Source organism: Garra rufa, chromosome 1 (genome assembly GCF_049309525.1).
Source record: "Garra rufa chromosome 1, GarRuf1.0, whole genome shotgun sequence".
Taxonomy (NCBI): domain Eukaryota; kingdom Metazoa; phylum Chordata; class Actinopteri; order Cypriniformes; family Cyprinidae; genus Garra; species Garra rufa.
In genome coordinates this window covers 94291633-94309132 of record NC_133361.1, presented here as the reverse complement: position 1 = coordinate 94309132, position 17500 = coordinate 94291633, and the positions used below count along the sequence as shown (strand labels likewise).

At 40.0% G+C, this 17500-nt stretch overlaps 23 non-coding genes across 23 annotated transcripts in view; all 23 read right to left on the bottom strand.

The window, feature by feature from the left end:
• LOC141319313 (5S ribosomal RNA) overlaps positions 1–99 on the bottom strand; it is a 119-nt gene extending 20 nt beyond the window's left edge. Inside the window, exon 1 of the ribosomal RNA XR_012353576.1 lies at positions 1–99. This exon is cut by the window's left edge and continues 20 nt beyond it. This is a non-coding gene — a ribosomal RNA (5S ribosomal RNA).
• Positions 100–183: 84 nt separating this feature from the next.
• LOC141345554 (5S ribosomal RNA) lies at positions 184–302 on the bottom strand. Its single transcript, XR_012357035.1, has one exon. It is a non-coding gene; the product is annotated as a 5S ribosomal RNA (ribosomal RNA).
• Positions 303–1104: 802 nt separating this feature from the next.
• LOC141309323 (5S ribosomal RNA) lies at positions 1105–1223 on the bottom strand. The gene has a single exon (XR_012347293.1). It is a non-coding gene; the product is annotated as a 5S ribosomal RNA (ribosomal RNA).
• Positions 1224–1307: 84 nt separating this feature from the next.
• Positions 1308–1426, bottom strand: LOC141319312 (5S ribosomal RNA). Its single transcript, XR_012353575.1, has one exon. It is a non-coding gene; the product is annotated as a 5S ribosomal RNA (ribosomal RNA).
• An 84-nt stretch (positions 1427–1510) lies between these two features.
• Positions 1511–1629, bottom strand: LOC141345549 (5S ribosomal RNA). Its single transcript, XR_012357034.1, has one exon. It is a non-coding gene; the product is annotated as a 5S ribosomal RNA (ribosomal RNA).
• An 802-nt stretch (positions 1630–2431) lies between these two features.
• Positions 2432–2550, bottom strand: LOC141309312 (5S ribosomal RNA). Its single transcript, XR_012347292.1, has one exon. It is a non-coding gene; the product is annotated as a 5S ribosomal RNA (ribosomal RNA).
• Positions 2551–2634: 84 nt separating this feature from the next.
• Positions 2635–2753, bottom strand: LOC141345091 (5S ribosomal RNA). Its single transcript, XR_012356932.1, has one exon. It is a non-coding gene; the product is annotated as a 5S ribosomal RNA (ribosomal RNA).
• An 84-nt stretch (positions 2754–2837) lies between these two features.
• On the bottom strand, positions 2838–2956 carry LOC141318167 (5S ribosomal RNA). Its single transcript, XR_012352499.1, has one exon. It is a non-coding gene; the product is annotated as a 5S ribosomal RNA (ribosomal RNA).
• Positions 2957–3757: 801 nt separating this feature from the next.
• LOC141292378 (5S ribosomal RNA) lies at positions 3758–3876 on the bottom strand. Its single transcript, XR_012340503.1, has one exon. It is a non-coding gene; the product is annotated as a 5S ribosomal RNA (ribosomal RNA).
• Positions 3877–3960: 84 nt separating this feature from the next.
• On the bottom strand, positions 3961–4079 carry LOC141319414 (5S ribosomal RNA). The gene has a single exon (XR_012353672.1). It is a non-coding gene; the product is annotated as a 5S ribosomal RNA (ribosomal RNA).
• Positions 4080–4880: 801 nt separating this feature from the next.
• Positions 4881–4999, bottom strand: LOC141309301 (5S ribosomal RNA). The gene has a single exon (XR_012347291.1). It is a non-coding gene; the product is annotated as a 5S ribosomal RNA (ribosomal RNA).
• Positions 5000–5083: 84 nt separating this feature from the next.
• LOC141319311 (5S ribosomal RNA) lies at positions 5084–5202 on the bottom strand. Its single transcript, XR_012353574.1, has one exon. It is a non-coding gene; the product is annotated as a 5S ribosomal RNA (ribosomal RNA).
• An 84-nt stretch (positions 5203–5286) lies between these two features.
• On the bottom strand, positions 5287–5405 carry LOC141345541 (5S ribosomal RNA). Its single transcript, XR_012357033.1, has one exon. It is a non-coding gene; the product is annotated as a 5S ribosomal RNA (ribosomal RNA).
• An 802-nt stretch (positions 5406–6207) lies between these two features.
• On the bottom strand, positions 6208–6326 carry LOC141309290 (5S ribosomal RNA). The gene has a single exon (XR_012347290.1). It is a non-coding gene; the product is annotated as a 5S ribosomal RNA (ribosomal RNA).
• An 83-nt stretch (positions 6327–6409) lies between these two features.
• Positions 6410–6528, bottom strand: LOC141345088 (5S ribosomal RNA). Its single transcript, XR_012356931.1, has one exon. It is a non-coding gene; the product is annotated as a 5S ribosomal RNA (ribosomal RNA).
• Positions 6529–13030: 6502 nt separating this feature from the next.
• LOC141318934 (5S ribosomal RNA) lies at positions 13031–13149 on the bottom strand. The gene has a single exon (XR_012353219.1). It is a non-coding gene; the product is annotated as a 5S ribosomal RNA (ribosomal RNA).
• Positions 13150–14000: 851 nt separating this feature from the next.
• LOC141319144 (5S ribosomal RNA) lies at positions 14001–14119 on the bottom strand. Its single transcript, XR_012353417.1, has one exon. It is a non-coding gene; the product is annotated as a 5S ribosomal RNA (ribosomal RNA).
• An 802-nt stretch (positions 14120–14921) lies between these two features.
• On the bottom strand, positions 14922–15040 carry LOC141314983 (5S ribosomal RNA). The gene has a single exon (XR_012350532.1). It is a non-coding gene; the product is annotated as a 5S ribosomal RNA (ribosomal RNA).
• An 84-nt stretch (positions 15041–15124) lies between these two features.
• LOC141319310 (5S ribosomal RNA) lies at positions 15125–15243 on the bottom strand. Its single transcript, XR_012353573.1, has one exon. It is a non-coding gene; the product is annotated as a 5S ribosomal RNA (ribosomal RNA).
• Positions 15244–15327: 84 nt separating this feature from the next.
• Positions 15328–15446, bottom strand: LOC141345535 (5S ribosomal RNA). Its single transcript, XR_012357032.1, has one exon. It is a non-coding gene; the product is annotated as a 5S ribosomal RNA (ribosomal RNA).
• An 802-nt stretch (positions 15447–16248) lies between these two features.
• Positions 16249–16367, bottom strand: LOC141309277 (5S ribosomal RNA). The gene has a single exon (XR_012347289.1). It is a non-coding gene; the product is annotated as a 5S ribosomal RNA (ribosomal RNA).
• An 84-nt stretch (positions 16368–16451) lies between these two features.
• LOC141319309 (5S ribosomal RNA) lies at positions 16452–16570 on the bottom strand. Its single transcript, XR_012353572.1, has one exon. It is a non-coding gene; the product is annotated as a 5S ribosomal RNA (ribosomal RNA).
• An 84-nt stretch (positions 16571–16654) lies between these two features.
• On the bottom strand, positions 16655–16773 carry LOC141345528 (5S ribosomal RNA). Its single transcript, XR_012357031.1, has one exon. It is a non-coding gene; the product is annotated as a 5S ribosomal RNA (ribosomal RNA).
• Positions 16774–17500: the final 727 nt, after the last annotated feature.

The following is a 17500-nucleotide window of genomic DNA, read 5'->3' as shown; positions in this document are numbered from 1 at the left end:
CCCAGGCGGTCTCCCATCCAAGTACTAACAAGGCCCGACGCTGCTTAGCTTCCGAGATCAGACGAGGTCGGGCGCTCTCAGCGCGGTATGGCCATAATCGAGGGCTGCTCCAAAATGTGGGCTATTTAAAGATCAGCCTCCGTAAAAGCCAGCATATTATATAAATAGTGAAGAAAAGGCAAAAGCTTACAGCACCTGGTATTCCCAGGCGGTCTCCAATCCAAGTACTAACCAGGCCCGACGCTGCTTAGCTTCCGAGATCAGACGAGGTCGGGCACTCTCAGCGCGGTATGGCCATAATCGAGGGCTGCTCCAAAAAGTGGGCTATTTAAAGATTAGCCTCCGTAAAAGCCAGCATATTATATAAATAGTGAAGAAAAGCCAAAAGCTTACAGCACCTGATATTCCCAGGCGGTCTCCCATAAAAGTGTAACAATCGGCCTTATCAGCCGAGTTACAAGACTAAAATGGTGTCAGATTTAACTGTGAGAGATGACTAGTGGTTAAAAGAATGAGACATAAAAGAAAATTGGTTTAAATAGATTTGGTGTATTTACAAGGTTCACATAAAAGACTTTAAAACAACACGATAAAACTAGGGTCAACTCTGTTAAAAGAATACAGTTCATTTGTCCATACCCTAAAAACAGGTAAACTCTGTTAAAAGAATACAGTTCATTTGTCCATACCCTAAAAACAGTCCAAGAATCCCAGTGTGTTGATAAGTCCAATGTGAGTGTCCACCAGTGTATATACAATCCACAGAAAGTGTAATCCAAATTTTGCAGGTGGTGAATGGAAAGTTGAGCTCTAAAATTAGCAACTCCTCAATCCAACAGTTTGGTGACTGTCCTTTGTTTGTCATGCTGCTCTCTTATACAGTTGTACTTCCTGCTTCCTGTCATGTGTCTAGTCACATGAAAGGCCAACCATCCATTTATTAAAGACACATACACTTAAAATGTTAAGAGTAATAAAATGGCCTAAAAAACATGTAAAACACTTAAAACTCTATAATACATTTAAATGATTGTAATAAATAGAGCGGTAAAACACGTCTTTCTAAAAGCCAGCATATTATATAAATAGTGAAGAAAAGGCAAAAGCTTACAGCACCTGGTATTCCCAGGCGGTCTCCCATCCAAGTACTAAACAGGCCCGACGCTGCTTAGCTTCCGAGATCAGACGAGATCGGGCGCTCTCAGCGCGGTATGGCCATAAGCGAGGGCTGCTCCAAAAAGTGGGCTATTTAAAGATCAGCCTCCGTAAAAGCCAGCATATTATATAAATAGTGAAGAAAAGGCAAAAGCTTACAGCACCTGGTATTCCCAGGCGGTCTCCCATCCAAGTACTAACAAGGCCCGACGCTGCTTAGCTTCCGAGATCAGACGAGGTCGGGCGCTCTCAGCGCGGTATGGCCATAATCGAGGGCTGCTCCAAAATGTGGGCTATTTAAAGATCAGCCTCCGTAAAAGCCAGCATATTATATAAATAGTGAAGAAAAGGCAAAAGCTTACAGCACCTGGTATTCCCAGGCGGTCTCCAATCCAAGTACTAACCAGGCCCGACGCTGCTTAGCTTCCGAGATCAGACGAGGTCGGGCACTCTCAGCGCGGTATGGCCATAATCGAGGGCTGCTCCAAAAAGTGGGCTATTTAAAGATTAGCCTCCGTAAAAGCCAGCATATTATATAAATAGTGAAGAAAAGCCAAAAGCTTACAGCACCTGATATTCCCAGGCGGTCTCCCATAAAAGTGTAACAATCGGCCTTATCAGCCGAGTTACAAGACTAAAATGGTGTCAGATTTAACTGTGAGAAATGACTAGTGGTTAAAAGAATGAGACATAAAAGAAAATTGGTTTAAATAGATTTGGTGTATTTACAAGGTTCACATAAAAGACTTTAAAACAACACGATAAAACTAGGGTCAACTCTGTTAAAAGAATACAGTTCATTTGTCCATACCCTAAAAACAGGTAAACTCTGTTAAAAGAATACAGTTCATTTGTCCATACCCTAAAAACAGTCCAAGAATCCCAGTGTGTTGATAAGTCCAATGTGAGTGTCCACCAGTGTATATACAATCCACAGAAAGTGTAATCCAAATTTTGCAGGTGGTGAATGGAAAGTTGAGCTCTAAAATTAGCAACTCCTCAATCCAACAGTTTGGTGACTGTCCTTTGTTTGTCATGCTGCTCTCTTATACAGTTGTACTTCCTGCTTCCTGTCATGTGTCTAGTCACATGAAAGGCCAACCATCCATTTATTAAAGACACATACACTTAAAATGTTAAGAGTAATAAAATGGCCTAAAAAACATGTAAAACACTTAAAACTCTATAATACATTTAAATGATTGTAATAAATAGAGCGGTAAAACACGTCTTTCTAAAAGCCAGCATATTATATAAATAGTGAAGAAAAGGCAAAAGCTTACAGCACCTGGTATTCCCAGGCGGTCTCCCATCCAAGTACTAAACAGGCCCGACGCTGCTTAGCTTCCGAGATCAGACGAGATCGGGCGCTCTCAGCGCGGTATGGCCATAAGCGAGGGCTGCTCCAAAAAGTGGGCTATTTAAAGATCAGCCTCCGTAAAAGCCAGCATATTATATAAATAGTGAAGAAAAGGCAAAAGCTTACAGCACCTGGTATTCCCAGGCGGTCTCCCATCCAAGTACTAACAAGGCCCGACGCTGCTTAGCTTCCGAGATCAGACGAGGTCAGGCGCTCTCAGCGCGGTATGGCCATAATCGAGGGCTGCTCCAAAATGTGGGCTATTTAAAGATCAGCCTCCGTAAAAGCCAGCATATTATATAAATAGTGAAGAAAAGGCAAAAGCTTACAGCACCTGGTATTCCCAGGCGGTCTCCAATCCAAGTACTAACCAGGCCCGACGCTGCTTAGCTTCCGAGATCAGACGAGATCGGGCGCTCTCAGCGCGGTATGGCCATAAGCGAGGGCTGCTCCAAAAAGTGGGCTATTTAAAGATTAGCCTCCGTAAAAGCCAGCATATTATATAAATAGTGAAGAAAAGCCAAAAGCTTACAGCACCTGATATTCCCAGGCGGTCTCCCATAAAAGTGTAACAATCGGCCTTATCAGCCGAGTTACAAGACTAAAATGGTGTCAGATTTAACTGTGAGAGATGACTAGTGGTTAAAAGAATGAGACATAAAAGAAAATTGGTTTAAATAGATTTGGTGTATTTACAAGGTTCACATAAAAGACTTTAAAACAACACGATAAAACTAGGTCAACTCTGTTAAAAGAATACAGTTCATTTGTCCATACCCTAAAAACAGGTAAACTCTGTTAAAAGAATACAGTTCATTTGTCCATACCCTAAAAACAGTCCAAGAATCCCAGTGTGTTGATAAGTCCAATGTGAGTGTCCACCAGTGTATATACAATCCACAGAAAGTGTAATCCAAAGTTTGCAGGTGGTGAATGGAAAGTTGAGCTCTAAAATTAGCAACTCCTCAATCCAACAGTTTGGTGACTGTCCTTTGTTTGTCATGCTGCTCTCTTATACAGTTGTACTTCCGGCTTCCTGTCATGTGTCTAGTCACATGACAGGCCAACCATCCATTTATTAAAGACACATACACTTAAAATGTTAAGAGTAATAAAATGGCCTAAAAAACATGTAAAACACTTAAAACTCTATAATACATTTAAATGATTGTAATAAATAGAGCGGTAAAACACGTCTTTCTAAAAGCCAGCATATTATATAAATAGTGAAGAAAAGGCAAAAGCTTACAGCACCTGGTATTCCCAGGCGGTCTCCCATCCAAGTACTAACCAGGCCCGACGCTGCTTAGCTTCCGAGATCAGACGAGATCGGGCGCTCTCAGCGCGGTATGGCCATAAGCGAGGGCTGCTCCAAAAAGTGGGCTATTTAAAGATCAGCCTCCGTAAAAGCCAGCATATTATATAAATAGTGAAGAAAAGGCAAAAGCTTACAGCACCTGGTATTCCCAGGCGGTCTCCAATCCAAGTACTAACCAGGCCCGACGCTGCTTAGCTTCCGAGATCAGACGAGGTCGGGCGCTCTCAGCGCGGTATGGCCATAATCGAGGGCTGCTCCAAAAAGTGGGCTATTTAAAGATTAGCCTCCGTAAAAGCCAGCATATTATATAAATAGTGAAGAAAAGGCAAAAGCTTACAGCACCTGGTATTCCCAGGCGGTCTCCCATAAAAGTGTAACAATCGGCCTTATCAGCCGAGTTACAAGACTAAAATGTTGTCAGATTTAACTGTGAGAGATGACTAGTGGTTAAAAGAATGAGACATAAAAGAAAATTGGTTTAAATAGATTTGGTGTATTTACAAGGTTCACATAAAAGACTTTAAAACAACACGATAAAACTAGGTCAACTCTGTTAAAAGAATACAGTTCATTTGTCCATACCCTAAAAACAGGTAAACTCTGTTAAAAGAATACAGTTCATTTGTCCATACCCTAAAAACAGTCCAAGAATCCCAGTGTGTTGATAAGTCCAATGTGAGTGTCCACCAGTGTATATACAATCCACAGAAAGTGTAATCCAAAGTTTGCAGGTGGTGAATGGAAAGTTGAGCTGTAAAATTAGCAACTCCTCAATCCAACAGTTTGGTGACTGTCCTTTGTTTGTCATGCTGCTCTCTTATACAGTTGTACTTCCTGCTTCCTGTCATGTGTCTAGTCACATGAAAGGCCAACCATCCATTTATTAAAGACACATACACTTAAAATGTTAAGAGTAATAAAATGGCCTAAAAAACATGTAAAACACTTAAAACTCTATAATACATTTAAATGATTGTAATAAATAGAGCGGTAAAACACGTCTTTCTAAAAGCCAGCATATTATATAAATAGTGAAGAAAAGGCAAAAGCTTACAGCACCTGGTATTCCCAGGCGGTCTCCCATCCAAGTACTAAACAGGCCCGACGCTGCTTAGCTTCCGAGATCAGACGAGATCGGGCGCTCTCAGCGCGGTATGGCCATAAGCGAGGGCTGCTCCAAAAAGTGGGCTATTTAAAGATCAGCCTCCGTAAAAGCCAGCATATTATATAAATAGTGATGAAAAGGCAAAAGCTTACAGCACCTGGTATTCCCAGGCGGTCTCCCATCCAAGTACTAACAAGGCCCGACGCTGCTTAGCTTCCGAGATCAGACGAGGTCGGGCGCTCTCAGCGCGGTATGGCCATAATCGAGGGCTGCTCCAAAATGTGGGCTATTTAAAGATCAGCCTCCGTAAAAGCCAGCATATTATATAAATAGTGAAGAAAAGGCAAAAGCTTACAGCACCTGGTATTCCCAGGCGGTCTCCAATCCAAGTACTAACCAGGCCCGACGCTGCTTAGCTTCCGAGATCAGACGAGGTCGGGCACTCTCAGCGCGGTATGGCCATAATCGAGGGCTGCTCCAAAAAGTGGGCTATTTAAAGATTAGCCTCCGTAAAAGCCAGCATATTATATAAATAGTGAAGAAAAGCCAAAAGCTTACAGCACCTGATATTCCCAGGCGGTCTCCCATAAAAGTGTAACAATCGGCCTTATCAGCCGAGTTACAAGACTAAAATGGTGTCAGATTTAACTGTGAGAAATGACTAGTGGTTAAAAGAATGAGACATAAAAGAAAATTGGTTTAAATAGATTTGGTGTATTTACAAGGTTCACATAAAAGACTTTAAAACAACACGATAAAACTAGGGTCAACTCTGTTAAAAGAATACAGTTCATTTGTCCATACCCTAAAAACAGGTAAACTCTGTTAAAAGAATACAGTTCATTTGTCCATACCCTAAAAACAGTCCAAGAATCCCAGTGTGTTGATAAGTCCAATGTGAGTGTCCACCAGTGTATATACAATCCACAGAAAGTGTAATCCAAATTTTGCAGGTGGTGAATGGAAAGTTGAGCTCTAAAATTAGCAACTCCTCAATCCAACAGTTTGGTGACTGTCCTTTGTTTGTCATGCTGCTCTCTTATACAGTTGTACTTCCTGCTTCCTGTCATGTGTCTAGTCACATGAAAGGCCAACCATCCATTTATTACAGACACATACACTTAAAATGTTAAGAGTAATAAAATGGCCTAAAAAACATGTAAAACACTTAAAACTCTATAATACATTTAAATGATTGTAATAAATAGAGCGGTAAAACACGTCTTTCTAAAAGCCAGCATATTATATAAATAGTGAAGAAAAGGCAAAAGCTTACAGCACCTGGTATTCCCAGGCGGTCTCCCATCCAAGTACTAAACAGGCCCGACGCTGCTTAGCTTCCGAGATCAGACGAGATCGGGCGCTCTCAGCGCGGTATGGCCATAAGCGAGGGCTGCTCCAAAAAGTGGGCTATTAAAGATCAGCCTCCGTAAAAGCCAGCATATTATATAAATAGTGAAGAAAAGGCAAAAGCTTACAGCACCTGGTATTCCCAGGCGGTCTCCCATCCAAGTACTAACAAGGCCCGACGCTGCTTAGCTTCCGAGATCAGACGAGGTCAGGCGCTCTCAGCGCGGTATGGCCATAATCGAGGGCTGCTCCAAAAAGTGGGCTATTTAAAGATTAGCCTCCGTAAAAGCCAGCATATTATATAAATAGTGAAGAAAAGCCAAAAGCTTACAGCACCTGATATTCCCAGGCGGTCTCCCATAAAAGTGTAACAATCGGCCTTATCAGCCGAGTTACAAGACTAAAATGGGGTCAGATTTAACTGTGAGAGATGACTAGTGGTTAAAAGAATGAGACATAAAAGAAAATTGGTTTAAATAGATTTGGTGTATTTACAAGGTTCACATAAAAGACTTTAAAACAACACGATAAAACTAGGGTCAACTCTGTTAAAAGAATACAGTTCATTTGTCCATACCCTAAAAACAGGTAAACTCTGTTAAAACAATACAGTTCATTTGTCCATACCCTAAAAACAGTCCAAGAATCCCAGTGTGTTGATAAGTCCAATGTGAGTGTCCACCAGTGTATATACAATCCACAGAAAGTGTAATCCAAAGTTTGCAGGTGGTGAATGGAAAGTTGAGCTCTAAAATTAGCAACTCCTCAATCCAACAGTTTGGTGACTGTCCTTTGCTTGTCATGCTGCTCTCTTATACAGTTGTACTTCCTGCTTCCTGTCATGTGTCTAGTCACATGACAGGCCAACCATCCATTTATTAAAGACACATACACTTAAAATGTTAAGAGTAATAAAATGGCCTAAAAAACATGTAAAACACTTAAAACTCTATAATACATTTAAATGATTGTAATAAATAGAGCGGTAAAACACGTCTTTCTAAAAGCCAGCATATTATATAAATAGTGAAGAAAAGGCAAAAGCTTACAGCACCTTGTATTCCCAGGCGGTCTCCCATCCAAGTACTAACCAGGCCCGACGCTGCTTAGCTTCCGAGATCAGACGAGATCGGGCGCTCTTTTTTTTTTTTTTTTTTTTTATTATCAAAAAGTACAAAATAATATTTACATAACTCATTTTTCATTCATTACACCTTTCAATCTTATTACATTTGAAGACAATTTAGCATATACAGCATGAGCTTTGAATTTAACCCTCCTTTATATCACTCAAACGAAACCAAAAACCCAAAACAAAAATACCTAACTTAAATATAACCATTTCTTTTCAAAATGTTAAACTAAACCTTTCTTTTGTACATATAAATCCACTTTCTTCTACAAATGCTTTTTCAAATTCTTCTTTGCTTAGGTATTTCCACATTATATACACATTCTTTCTAACAATACTCTTGAACATTTTAGTCACATCTACTTTCTTTCTCTCATAGTATGCCATATTCCTCCTCACCCATATTGCATACCTTGCATTACTTAGAATCAAATTCCAAAAGTTCACCTTCCTATCCTTATAATTTGTACATTCACCAAACAAAAACAGTTTTTTCCACTCATCTTCTGCAACCCCTTTTCCCATTCCATCTTTTATCAGTTTTTTCATTTTTCCATGAAACTCCTCAAGTTCCTTGCACTCAAAGAAAATGTGCATCAAAGTTTCTGGCTCTGTCTCACATATATCACATTCTCTACTCACATTTTTATTCATTTGATGAATTACCACCTTTGTATAGATTCTATTGTGTCGTAGCTTGAAGTCCAAGTTCTCACAGTCTAGTCCGTTGTATTTTATATTTAAGTTTCTCCATATTGTTTTTACTTTCAAATCAGGAAACAATCTTGGCCATACCGCTTCTGATGCAGGCACTTTGATCTCCTTTCTGACCATCATTTTGTATACAGTTTTCACATTTATCTCCCACAAAAACTTTTTTCTCCCATTTTCCACAATGTACATTTCAGGCATTCCCCAATCTCCCACTTTAACAGTTTCCCTTTCAATCCTTTCTACCCACCTTTCAGGCAGGCTTTTTTTAATGTTTTCACATTCACCATCCACTTTTGCTTTCTCAATTTCATCATCCCACCCCACCACACAATCATATATTGCTCTATTCGGTAAAAAACCTTTTACATATTCGTAAGCCATATCCTTTACTTTCCTTACCCCCGCTCTCATGAACAGTCTGTTGTAAAGCATTTTCCCTCCCCTCCTTATTCTTGGGTTCAGGAAAATTGGCTGATTGTGTATTTGGTTTATGTTTTCACATTCATAGTTTACATTTATCACAAATTCAGCCCATGCAGTAAACACTTCTTGGTAAAACAAAGGCAACTTTTCAATCATTGGCTTTTTTAAAACCATAAACACTCCTTCTTCACCACACCCTCCTCCTTCATTTAAATATTTTCTCATATACCCCTTCCATCCACATTCTACTTTGCCACATAAATACTTTTTTATTGTCTTAACTCTTATTGCTTTCCTTTTCACATCTAAATCCATCAATTTCAAACCCCCCTCACTGTAATCTGCTATTAATGTTTTTGCTGATATTTTTACTCCTTTCCCACCCCACACAAAAATATTCACAGCCTCTTTTATTCCATTTAACACCCAGTCTGGTAAATCAATTGCTCCCATCACATAATTACATTTAGTTAACAATAAAGAATTAACCACTACCACTTTTCCTCTTAGTCTTAATTCCCTTAGTCTCCAAAACTGTAACACTTGCTTGATTTTGTTTAGCACTCCTGACCATGTTGCATCTCTTGCCTCTTTTGCATTCTCTCCTACGTTTACCCCTAAAATTTTTATAAAATCTTTCGTTATTTTAAATGGAACATCTGACCCTTCCACCCTTATTCCTCCTATACTCATTATTTCAGATTTTTCCACATTTATTTTAGCACCTGACGCTTTCCCATATTTTTCCATCTGTTTTCTAATTTTATTTATACTCTCTATATCCCTAACTGTAAAAGTTGTATCATCTGCATATTGATGTATTACACTCAATCCTCCATTTGGTATTTGAATACCTTTTATTTCCTTGTCATTTTTGATGAGTGTCGCCAGTGGCTCAGCTGTTATTGAATACAATATTGCAGACAACGGACAGCCTTGCCTTACTGACCTCTCTAACTGAAAGGGGTCAGTTAACACCCCATTAACCTTAACACAACTTTTAGCATTTACATATATTAATTTTATCCACTTTTGCATTCTCTCTCCAAACCCAAATCTCCCCATTGTCTGTTCTATAAAGCTATGTTCCACCCTATCAAAAGCCTTATTTAAGTCTATAGATAAAACCAATCCCCCTTTCCCATCTTTCCCCATCCCTTCTACTACGTCCCTTATTGTGCAAATTGTATCTGTAATGTCTCTTCCCTTTATGCTATAAGCTTGGCTTGGTGATACTATTGACCCTACCACCTCTTTTATCCTATTTGCCAGCACTTTTGTCAGTATTTTATAATCCGTGTTTAACAGACTCAACGGTCTATAATTTTCTAGCTTAAGTGGACTTCCTTTATTTTTATATAGTATTGTGATTACTCCTAGCCCCATAGACTCTGGCATTTCACCTCTCTCTTCCATACTTCTATAAACCTTCCACAATATTGGTGCTACAGTCTCTTCAAAAGTCTTGTAAAACTCATGCGTTAAGCCGTCTGAGCCCGGGCTTTTATTCTTCTTTGTCTGTTTTATTGCTTCTTTTATTTCTTCGATACCTATGTCACTTTCACATATATTTTTCTCACTTTCACTTAACCTCACACTCACAGAGTTCAAAACTTCCTCCACACACTCCTGTTTAACCCCTTCTTTCTTAAATAGCTTCTTATAAAATATTTCTACTTCTCTTATTATCTCCACATAATCAGTAATCTTATCTCCTTTTTCATTTTCCAACTCTGTTATATACTTTTTCATCTGCTTTTTCTTTTCTAAGTTTAGAAAGAACTTTGTGCTTCTTTCTCCCTCTAACGCATACTGCGCTCTACTCCTTATTATTGCACCCTTACTTTTTTCTTTTTCATACTCCTCTATTTCTGCATTTATCTGCATAAAGCGTTCTTTATCTTGCTCGGGATTAATTTCTATTTTTTCTGCTTCCCTCTTCAATTCATTTTGCATTACCTCAACTTTGCTCCTTCTCTTAAAATTCCTTTGTTTGGCATATCTAATACTTCTTTTTTTAATTATCCCTTTCATTTTTTCCCACCACTCACATACATTTTCATCAAATAAGATATTTTCCATTTCATAATCTATACATTTTCTGATATTTTCTTTATATGCCTCTTCTTTTAGCAAGTCTGCATTCAAACACCACATTCCTCCCCCCCTCTCCTCCTCGTTCACACCCATCTTTACCATCATCATAGCATGGTCACTTACTCCCACAAACTTATATCTCACATTTTTTATATATTTTAACATTTCCCTTTTGGTTAAACATAAATCTATACGGCTTTGTTTCAAGACTCCCATCACCAATTGTCTTCTAGAGAAGTCTTTTTTGTAGGGATTCTCATCCCTCCATACATCAACTATGTCCTCATTTTGCATCCATTCAGTTAAATATTTTCTGGATACATCTGACTTAAAGTTTGCGCTGCTTGACGCGTCCAGTCTTGTGCACCATACATTAAAGTCACCGACTATTATAAAGTTGCCTTTACACAGCGGCTTAATTTCTTTAAAGACTTCTTTTCTTTCATTTTCTGTGTTAGGTGCATAAATGTTTATCAGCCTGAACAGTTCATTGTGAAATACAAATTCAATCACTAACAATCTCCCATTTCCATCCTTGTATATTTGCTTCACATTGTTTAATCGATCTCCTTTTATCAGGGTTGCCACGCCACAGGATTTTGCAGTCCCATGATTAGAAATAATTTCACCTTCCCACCTCTTTCTTATGTTGTCCATTATTTCATCAGACCAGTGTGTCTCTTGCAAACAGAGTATATCCGCTTTTAACAAACCCTTCACCTTCTCAAACTTATTTTCATCTCTTAACCCATTGCTATTCAAACAGGCAATGTTCATAATGCCCCACATAGCAAGTATCATAATTTTGAAAAAAATCATACTCATTTTGCTCAATCCATGCACTTACTTTCTGCAGTGTGCTCCTCCATTTCTTTCTTCTTTCTTTTCTTCTGCACCCTTTTTCCTTCGCTTGTGTCCATGTCCTCGTCCTCGATTGTCTCTAGACTCTCTGGCACTCCTCCACATCCCTCCACCTGCAGCTTTTCGCCTTGCCCTTTTGCACTGTCACCCTCCTGACTCTCTCCATCACCTTTCGCTGTTTCCCCTTCTCCATTTTCACACTCCAAGCCCTTCATAGCCATCTCCTTTCCGGGTTCCGCTCTCCTTTCTTTCTTTTTTCTTTCTCTCTCTCTGCCTCTGCCCTGGAGCCTCCTCCTCTTGACTGCTCACATTCTCAATCGCTCTCCACTCCACTGTTCTTTCTTCTCCACTCCATGCATCCCTTCTTTCTTCTCCAGTCGCTTCACCTTCCTTTCCTTCGATCTCCACCTCTTCATCCACCTCATACAGATCCGAATCCTCCTCATTGCTGTTTTCCTCATCCATCTCCGGCAGTGTTTCACACACACATAATCCAGGTCGCATATTGCACATAATGCAGTTCACCTCCTTGCACTCTCTGGCGTAATGTCCCTGCTTGTCACATTTAAAACATCTGAAGCTTGGGCAGTCTCTTACAATGTGACCTGGCTGAATGCACAGGCGACAGACTTTCACTTGCCTGTCATGTATCACTCTGAAGTGCTCAGTCCCTCCTAGTGTCTCAAACTTTGTTGAATATGGCAGTGATTTTACCACATCATTGAATTTTACCTTTAAAAATCTAGTCCCATCAGCGATATCTGTCCCCGGCCACATTCTCCTTTTCACTCTTGAGACCGCTTTAACTCCCCATTCCGACAGCTTTCTCAGTATCTCCTCATCCTGAATATACATTGGTAGACCAAGAAATGAGACCACCATCTCCATACAGTCCACCTCTTTCGCCATAATCCGACTGTTCTTTATCTTCAGCCCATCCAACAACTTCTTCTTTCCTTTTTCCTCTTCCATTGTCAGCTCGTATTCTTTTGGTGTTTTGTATCTACAGCCGATCACCACTCCACACTCTTCTCTCACTTTCTTCAGTATCTCCATCATCGTTATTCTATCTTCTCCTTCTATTTCCACCAGCACTGTGAGCCTCTTTTCATAATTCCTTCTTCTTTGGTCCCGTTCTCCATCCATTTCCCTTGTGTTCCTTTTCTCCAGGCCTCTTCCCACCTCCATTTTGTCATCCAACATTGTAGCCATCTCAGCACAGAAAGTATCTATCCCCAAACAGCAATAGCCGTTTGGGGATTAAATAACTTGACTGCCCACCAATTCCTCTTTTTCAAAAAGGTTGTTTTAAAAACACAGGCTTCAGTTTCCAGTTCTCAAAACTCAAAACGCTCTCTGTTTGCTTTCTCCAACAAGCTGTACCACTTCCTGCTTCCACTAGAGGGCGCTCAGCGTGGTATGGCCGTAAGCGAGGGCTTCTCCAAAAAGTGGGCTATTTAAAGATCAGCCTCCGTAAAAGCCAGCATATTATATAAATAGTGAAGAAAAGGCAAAAGCTTACAGCACCTGGTATTCCCAGGCGGTCTCCCATCCAAGTACTAACAAGGCCCGACGCTGCTTAGCTTCCGAGATCAGACGAGATCGGGCGCTCTCAGCGCGGTATGGCCATCAGCGAGGGCTGCTCCAAAAAGTGGGCTATTTAAACATCAGCCTCCGTAAAAGCCAGCATATTATATAAATAGTGAAGAAAAGGCAAAAGCTTACAGCACCTGGTATTCCCAGGCGGTCTCCCATAAAAGTGTAACAATCGGCCTTATCAGCCGAGTTACAAGACTAAAATGGGGTCAGATTTAACTGTGAGAGATGACTAGTGGTTAAAAGAATGAGACATAAAAGAAAATTGGTTTAAATAGATTTGGTGTATTTACAAGGTTCACATAAAAGACTTTAAAACAACACGATAAAACTAGCTCAACTATGTTAAAAGAATACAGTTCATTTGTCCATACCCTAAAAACAGGTCAACTCTGTTAAAAGAATACAGTTCATTTGTCCATACCCTAAAAACAGGTAAACTCTGTTAAAAGAATACAGTTCATTTGTCCATACCCTAAAAACAGTCCAAGAATCCCAGTGTGTTGATAAGTCCAATGTGAGTGTCCACCAGTGTATATACAATCCACAGAAAGTGTAATCCAAAGTTTGCAGGTGGTGAATGGAAAGTTGAGCTCTAAAATTAGCAACTCCTCAATCCAACAGTTTGGTGACTGTCCTTTGTTTGTCATGCTGCTCTCTTATACAGTTGTACTTCCTGCTTCCTGTCATGTGTCTAGTCACATGACAGGCCAACCATCCATTTATTAAAGACACATACACTTAAAATGTTAAGAGTAATAAAATGGCCTAAAAAACATGTAAAACACTTAAAACTCTATGATACATTTAAATGATTGTAATAAATAGAGCGGTAAAACACGTCTTTCTAAAAGCCAGCATATTATATAAATAGTGAAGAAAAGGCAAAAGCTTACAGCACCTGGTATTCCCAGGCAGTCTCCCATCCAAGTACTAAACAGGCCCGACGCTGCTTAGCTTCCGAGATCAGACGAGATCGGGCGCTCTCAACGCGGTATGGTCATAAGCGAGGGCAGCTCCAAAAAGTGGGCTATTTAAAGATCAGCCTCCGTAAAAGCCAGCATATTATATAAATAGTGAAGAAAAGGCAAAAGCTTACAGCACCTGGTATTCCCAGGCGGTCTCCCATAAAAGTGTAACAATCGGCCTTATCAGCCGAGTTACAAGACTAAAATGGGGTCAGATTTAACTGTGAGAGATGACTAGTGGTTAAAAGAATGAGACATAAAAGAAAATTGGTTTAAATAGATTTGGTGTATTTACAAGGTTCACATAAAAGACTTTAAAACAACACGATAAAACTAGGGTCAACTCTGTTAAAAGAATACAGTTCATTTGTCCATACCCTAAAAACAGGTAAACTCTGTTAAAAGAATACAGTTCATTTGTCCATACCCTAAAAACAGTCCAAGAATCCCAGTGTGTTGATAAGTCCAATGTGAGTGTCCACCAGTGTATATACAATCCACAGAAAGTGTAATCCAAATTTTGCAGGTGGTGAATGGAAAGTTGAGCTCTAAAATTAGCAACTCCTCAATCCAACAGTTTGGTGACTGTCCTTTGTTTGTCATGCTGCTCTCTTATACAGTTGTACTTCCTGCTTCCTGTCATGTGTCTAGTCACATGAAAGGCCAACCATCCATTTATTAAAGACACATACACTTAAAATGTTAAGAGTAATAAAATGGCCTAAAAAACATGTAAAACACTTAAAACTCTATAATACATTTAAATGATTGTAATAAATAGAGCGGTAAAACACGTCTTTCTAAAAGCCAGCATATTATATAAATAGTGAAGAAAAGGCAAAAGCTTACAGCACCTGGTATTCCCAGGCGGTCTCCCATCCAAGTACTAAACAGGCCCGACGCTGCTTAGCTTCCGAGGTCAGACGAGATCGGGCGCTCTCAGCGCGGTATGGCCATAAGCGAGGGCTGCTCCAAAAAGTGGGCTATTTAAAGATCAGCCTCCGTAAAAGCCAGCATATTATATAAATAGTGAAGAAAAGGCAAAAGCTTACAGCACCTGGTATTCCCAGGCGGTCTCCCATCCAAGTACTAACAAGGCCCGACGCTGCTTAGCTTCCGAGATCAGACGAGGTCGGGCGCTCTCAGCGCGGTATGGCCATAATCGAGGGCTGCTCCAAAATGTGGGCTATTTAAAGATCAGCCTCCGTAAAAGCCAGCATATTATATAAATAGTGAAGAAAAGGCAAAAGCTTACAGCACCTGGTATTCCCAGGCGGTCTCCAATCCAAGTACTAACCAGGCCCGACGCTGCTTAGCTTCCGAGATCAGACGAGGTCGGGCACTCTCAGCGCGGTATGGCCATAATCGAGGGCTGCTCCAAAAAGTGGGCTATTTAAAGATTAGCCTCCGTAAAAGCCAGCATATTATATAAATAGTGAAGAAAAGGCAAAAGCTTACAGCACCTGATATTCCCAGGCGGTCTCCCATAAAAGTGTAACAATCGGCCTTATCAGCCGAGTTACAAGACTAAAATGGTGTCAGATTTAACTGTGAGAGATGACTAGTGGTTAAAAGAATGAGACATAAAAGAAAATTGGTTTAAATAGATTTGGTGTATTTACAAGGTTCACATAAAAGACTTTAAAACAACACGATAAAACTAGGGTCAACTCTGTTAAAAGAATACAGTTCATTTGTCCATACCCTAAAAACAGGTAAACTCTGTTAAAAGAATACAGTTAATTTGTCCATACCCTAAAAACAGTCCAAGAATCCCAGTGTGTTGATAAGTCCAATGTGAGTGTCCACCAGTGTATATACAATCCACAGAAAGTGTAATCCAAATTTTGCAGGTGGTGAATGGAAAGTTGAGCTCTAAAATTAGCAACTCCTCAATCCAACAGTTTGGTGACTGTCCTTTGTTTGTCATGCTGCTCTCTTATACAGTTGTACTTCCTGCTTCCTGTCATGTGTCTAGTCACATGAAAGGCCAACCATCCATTTATTAAAGACACATACACTTAAAATGTTAAGAGTAATAAAATGGCCTAAAAAACATGTAAAACACTTAAAACTCTATAATACATTTAAATGATTGTAATAAATAGAGCGGTAAAACACGTCTTTCTAAAAGCCAGCATATTATATAAATAGTGAAGAAAAGGCAAAAGCTTACAGCACCTGGTATTCCCAGGCGGTCTCCCATCCAAGTACTAAACAGGCCCGACGCTGCTTAGCTTCCGAGATCAGACGAGATCGGGCGCTCTCAGCGCGGTATGGCCATAAGCGAGGGCTGCTCCAAAAAGTGGGCTATTTAAAGATCAGCCTCCGTAAAAGCCAGCATATTATATAAATAGTGAAGAAAAGGCAAAAGCTTACAGCACCTGGTATTCCCAGGCGGTCTCCCATCCAAGTACTAACAAGGCCCGACGCTGCTTAGCTTCCGAGATCAGACGAGGTCGGGCGCTCTCAGCGCGGTATGGCCATAATCGAGGGCTGCTCCAAAATGTGGGCTATTTAAAGATCAGCCTCCGTAAAAGCCAGCATATTATATAAATAGTGAAGAAAAGGCAAAAGCTTACAGCACCTGGTATTCCCAGGCGGTCTCCAATCCAAGTACTAACCAGGCCCGACGCTGCTTAGCTTCCGAGATCAGACGAGGTCGGGCACTCTCAGCGCGGTATGGCCATAATCGAGGGCTGCTCCAAAAAGTGGGCTATTTAAAGATTAGCCTCCGTAAAAGCCAGCATATTATATAAATAGTGAAGAAAAGCCAAAAGCTTACAGCACCTGATATTCCCAGGCGGTCTCCCATAAAAGTGTAACAATCGGCCTTATCAGCCGAGTTACAAGACTAAAATGGTGTCAGATTTAACTGTGAGAGATGACTAGTGGTTAAAAGAATGAGACATAAAAGAAAATTGGTTTAAATAGATTTGGTGTATTTACAAGGTTCACATAAAAGACTTTAAAACAACACGATAAAACTAGGGTCAACTCTGTTAAAAGAATACAGTTAATTTGTCCATACCCTAAAAACAGGTAAACTCTGTTAAAAGAATACAGTTCATTTGTCCATACCCTAAAAACAGTCCAAGAATCCCAGTGTGTTGATAAGTCCAATGTGAGTGTCCACCAGTGTATATACAATCCACAGAAAGTGTAATCCAAATTTTGCAGGTGGTGAATGGAAAGTTGAGCTCTAAAATTAGCAACTCCTCAATCCAACAGTTTGGTGACTGTCCTTTGTTTGTCATGCTGCTCTCTTATACAGTTGTACTTCCTGCTTCCTGTCATGTGTCTAGTCACATGAAAGGCCAACCATCCATTTATTAAAGACACATACACTTAAAATGTTAAGAGTAATAAAATGGCCTAAAAAACATGTAAAACACTTAAAACTCTATAATACATTTAAATG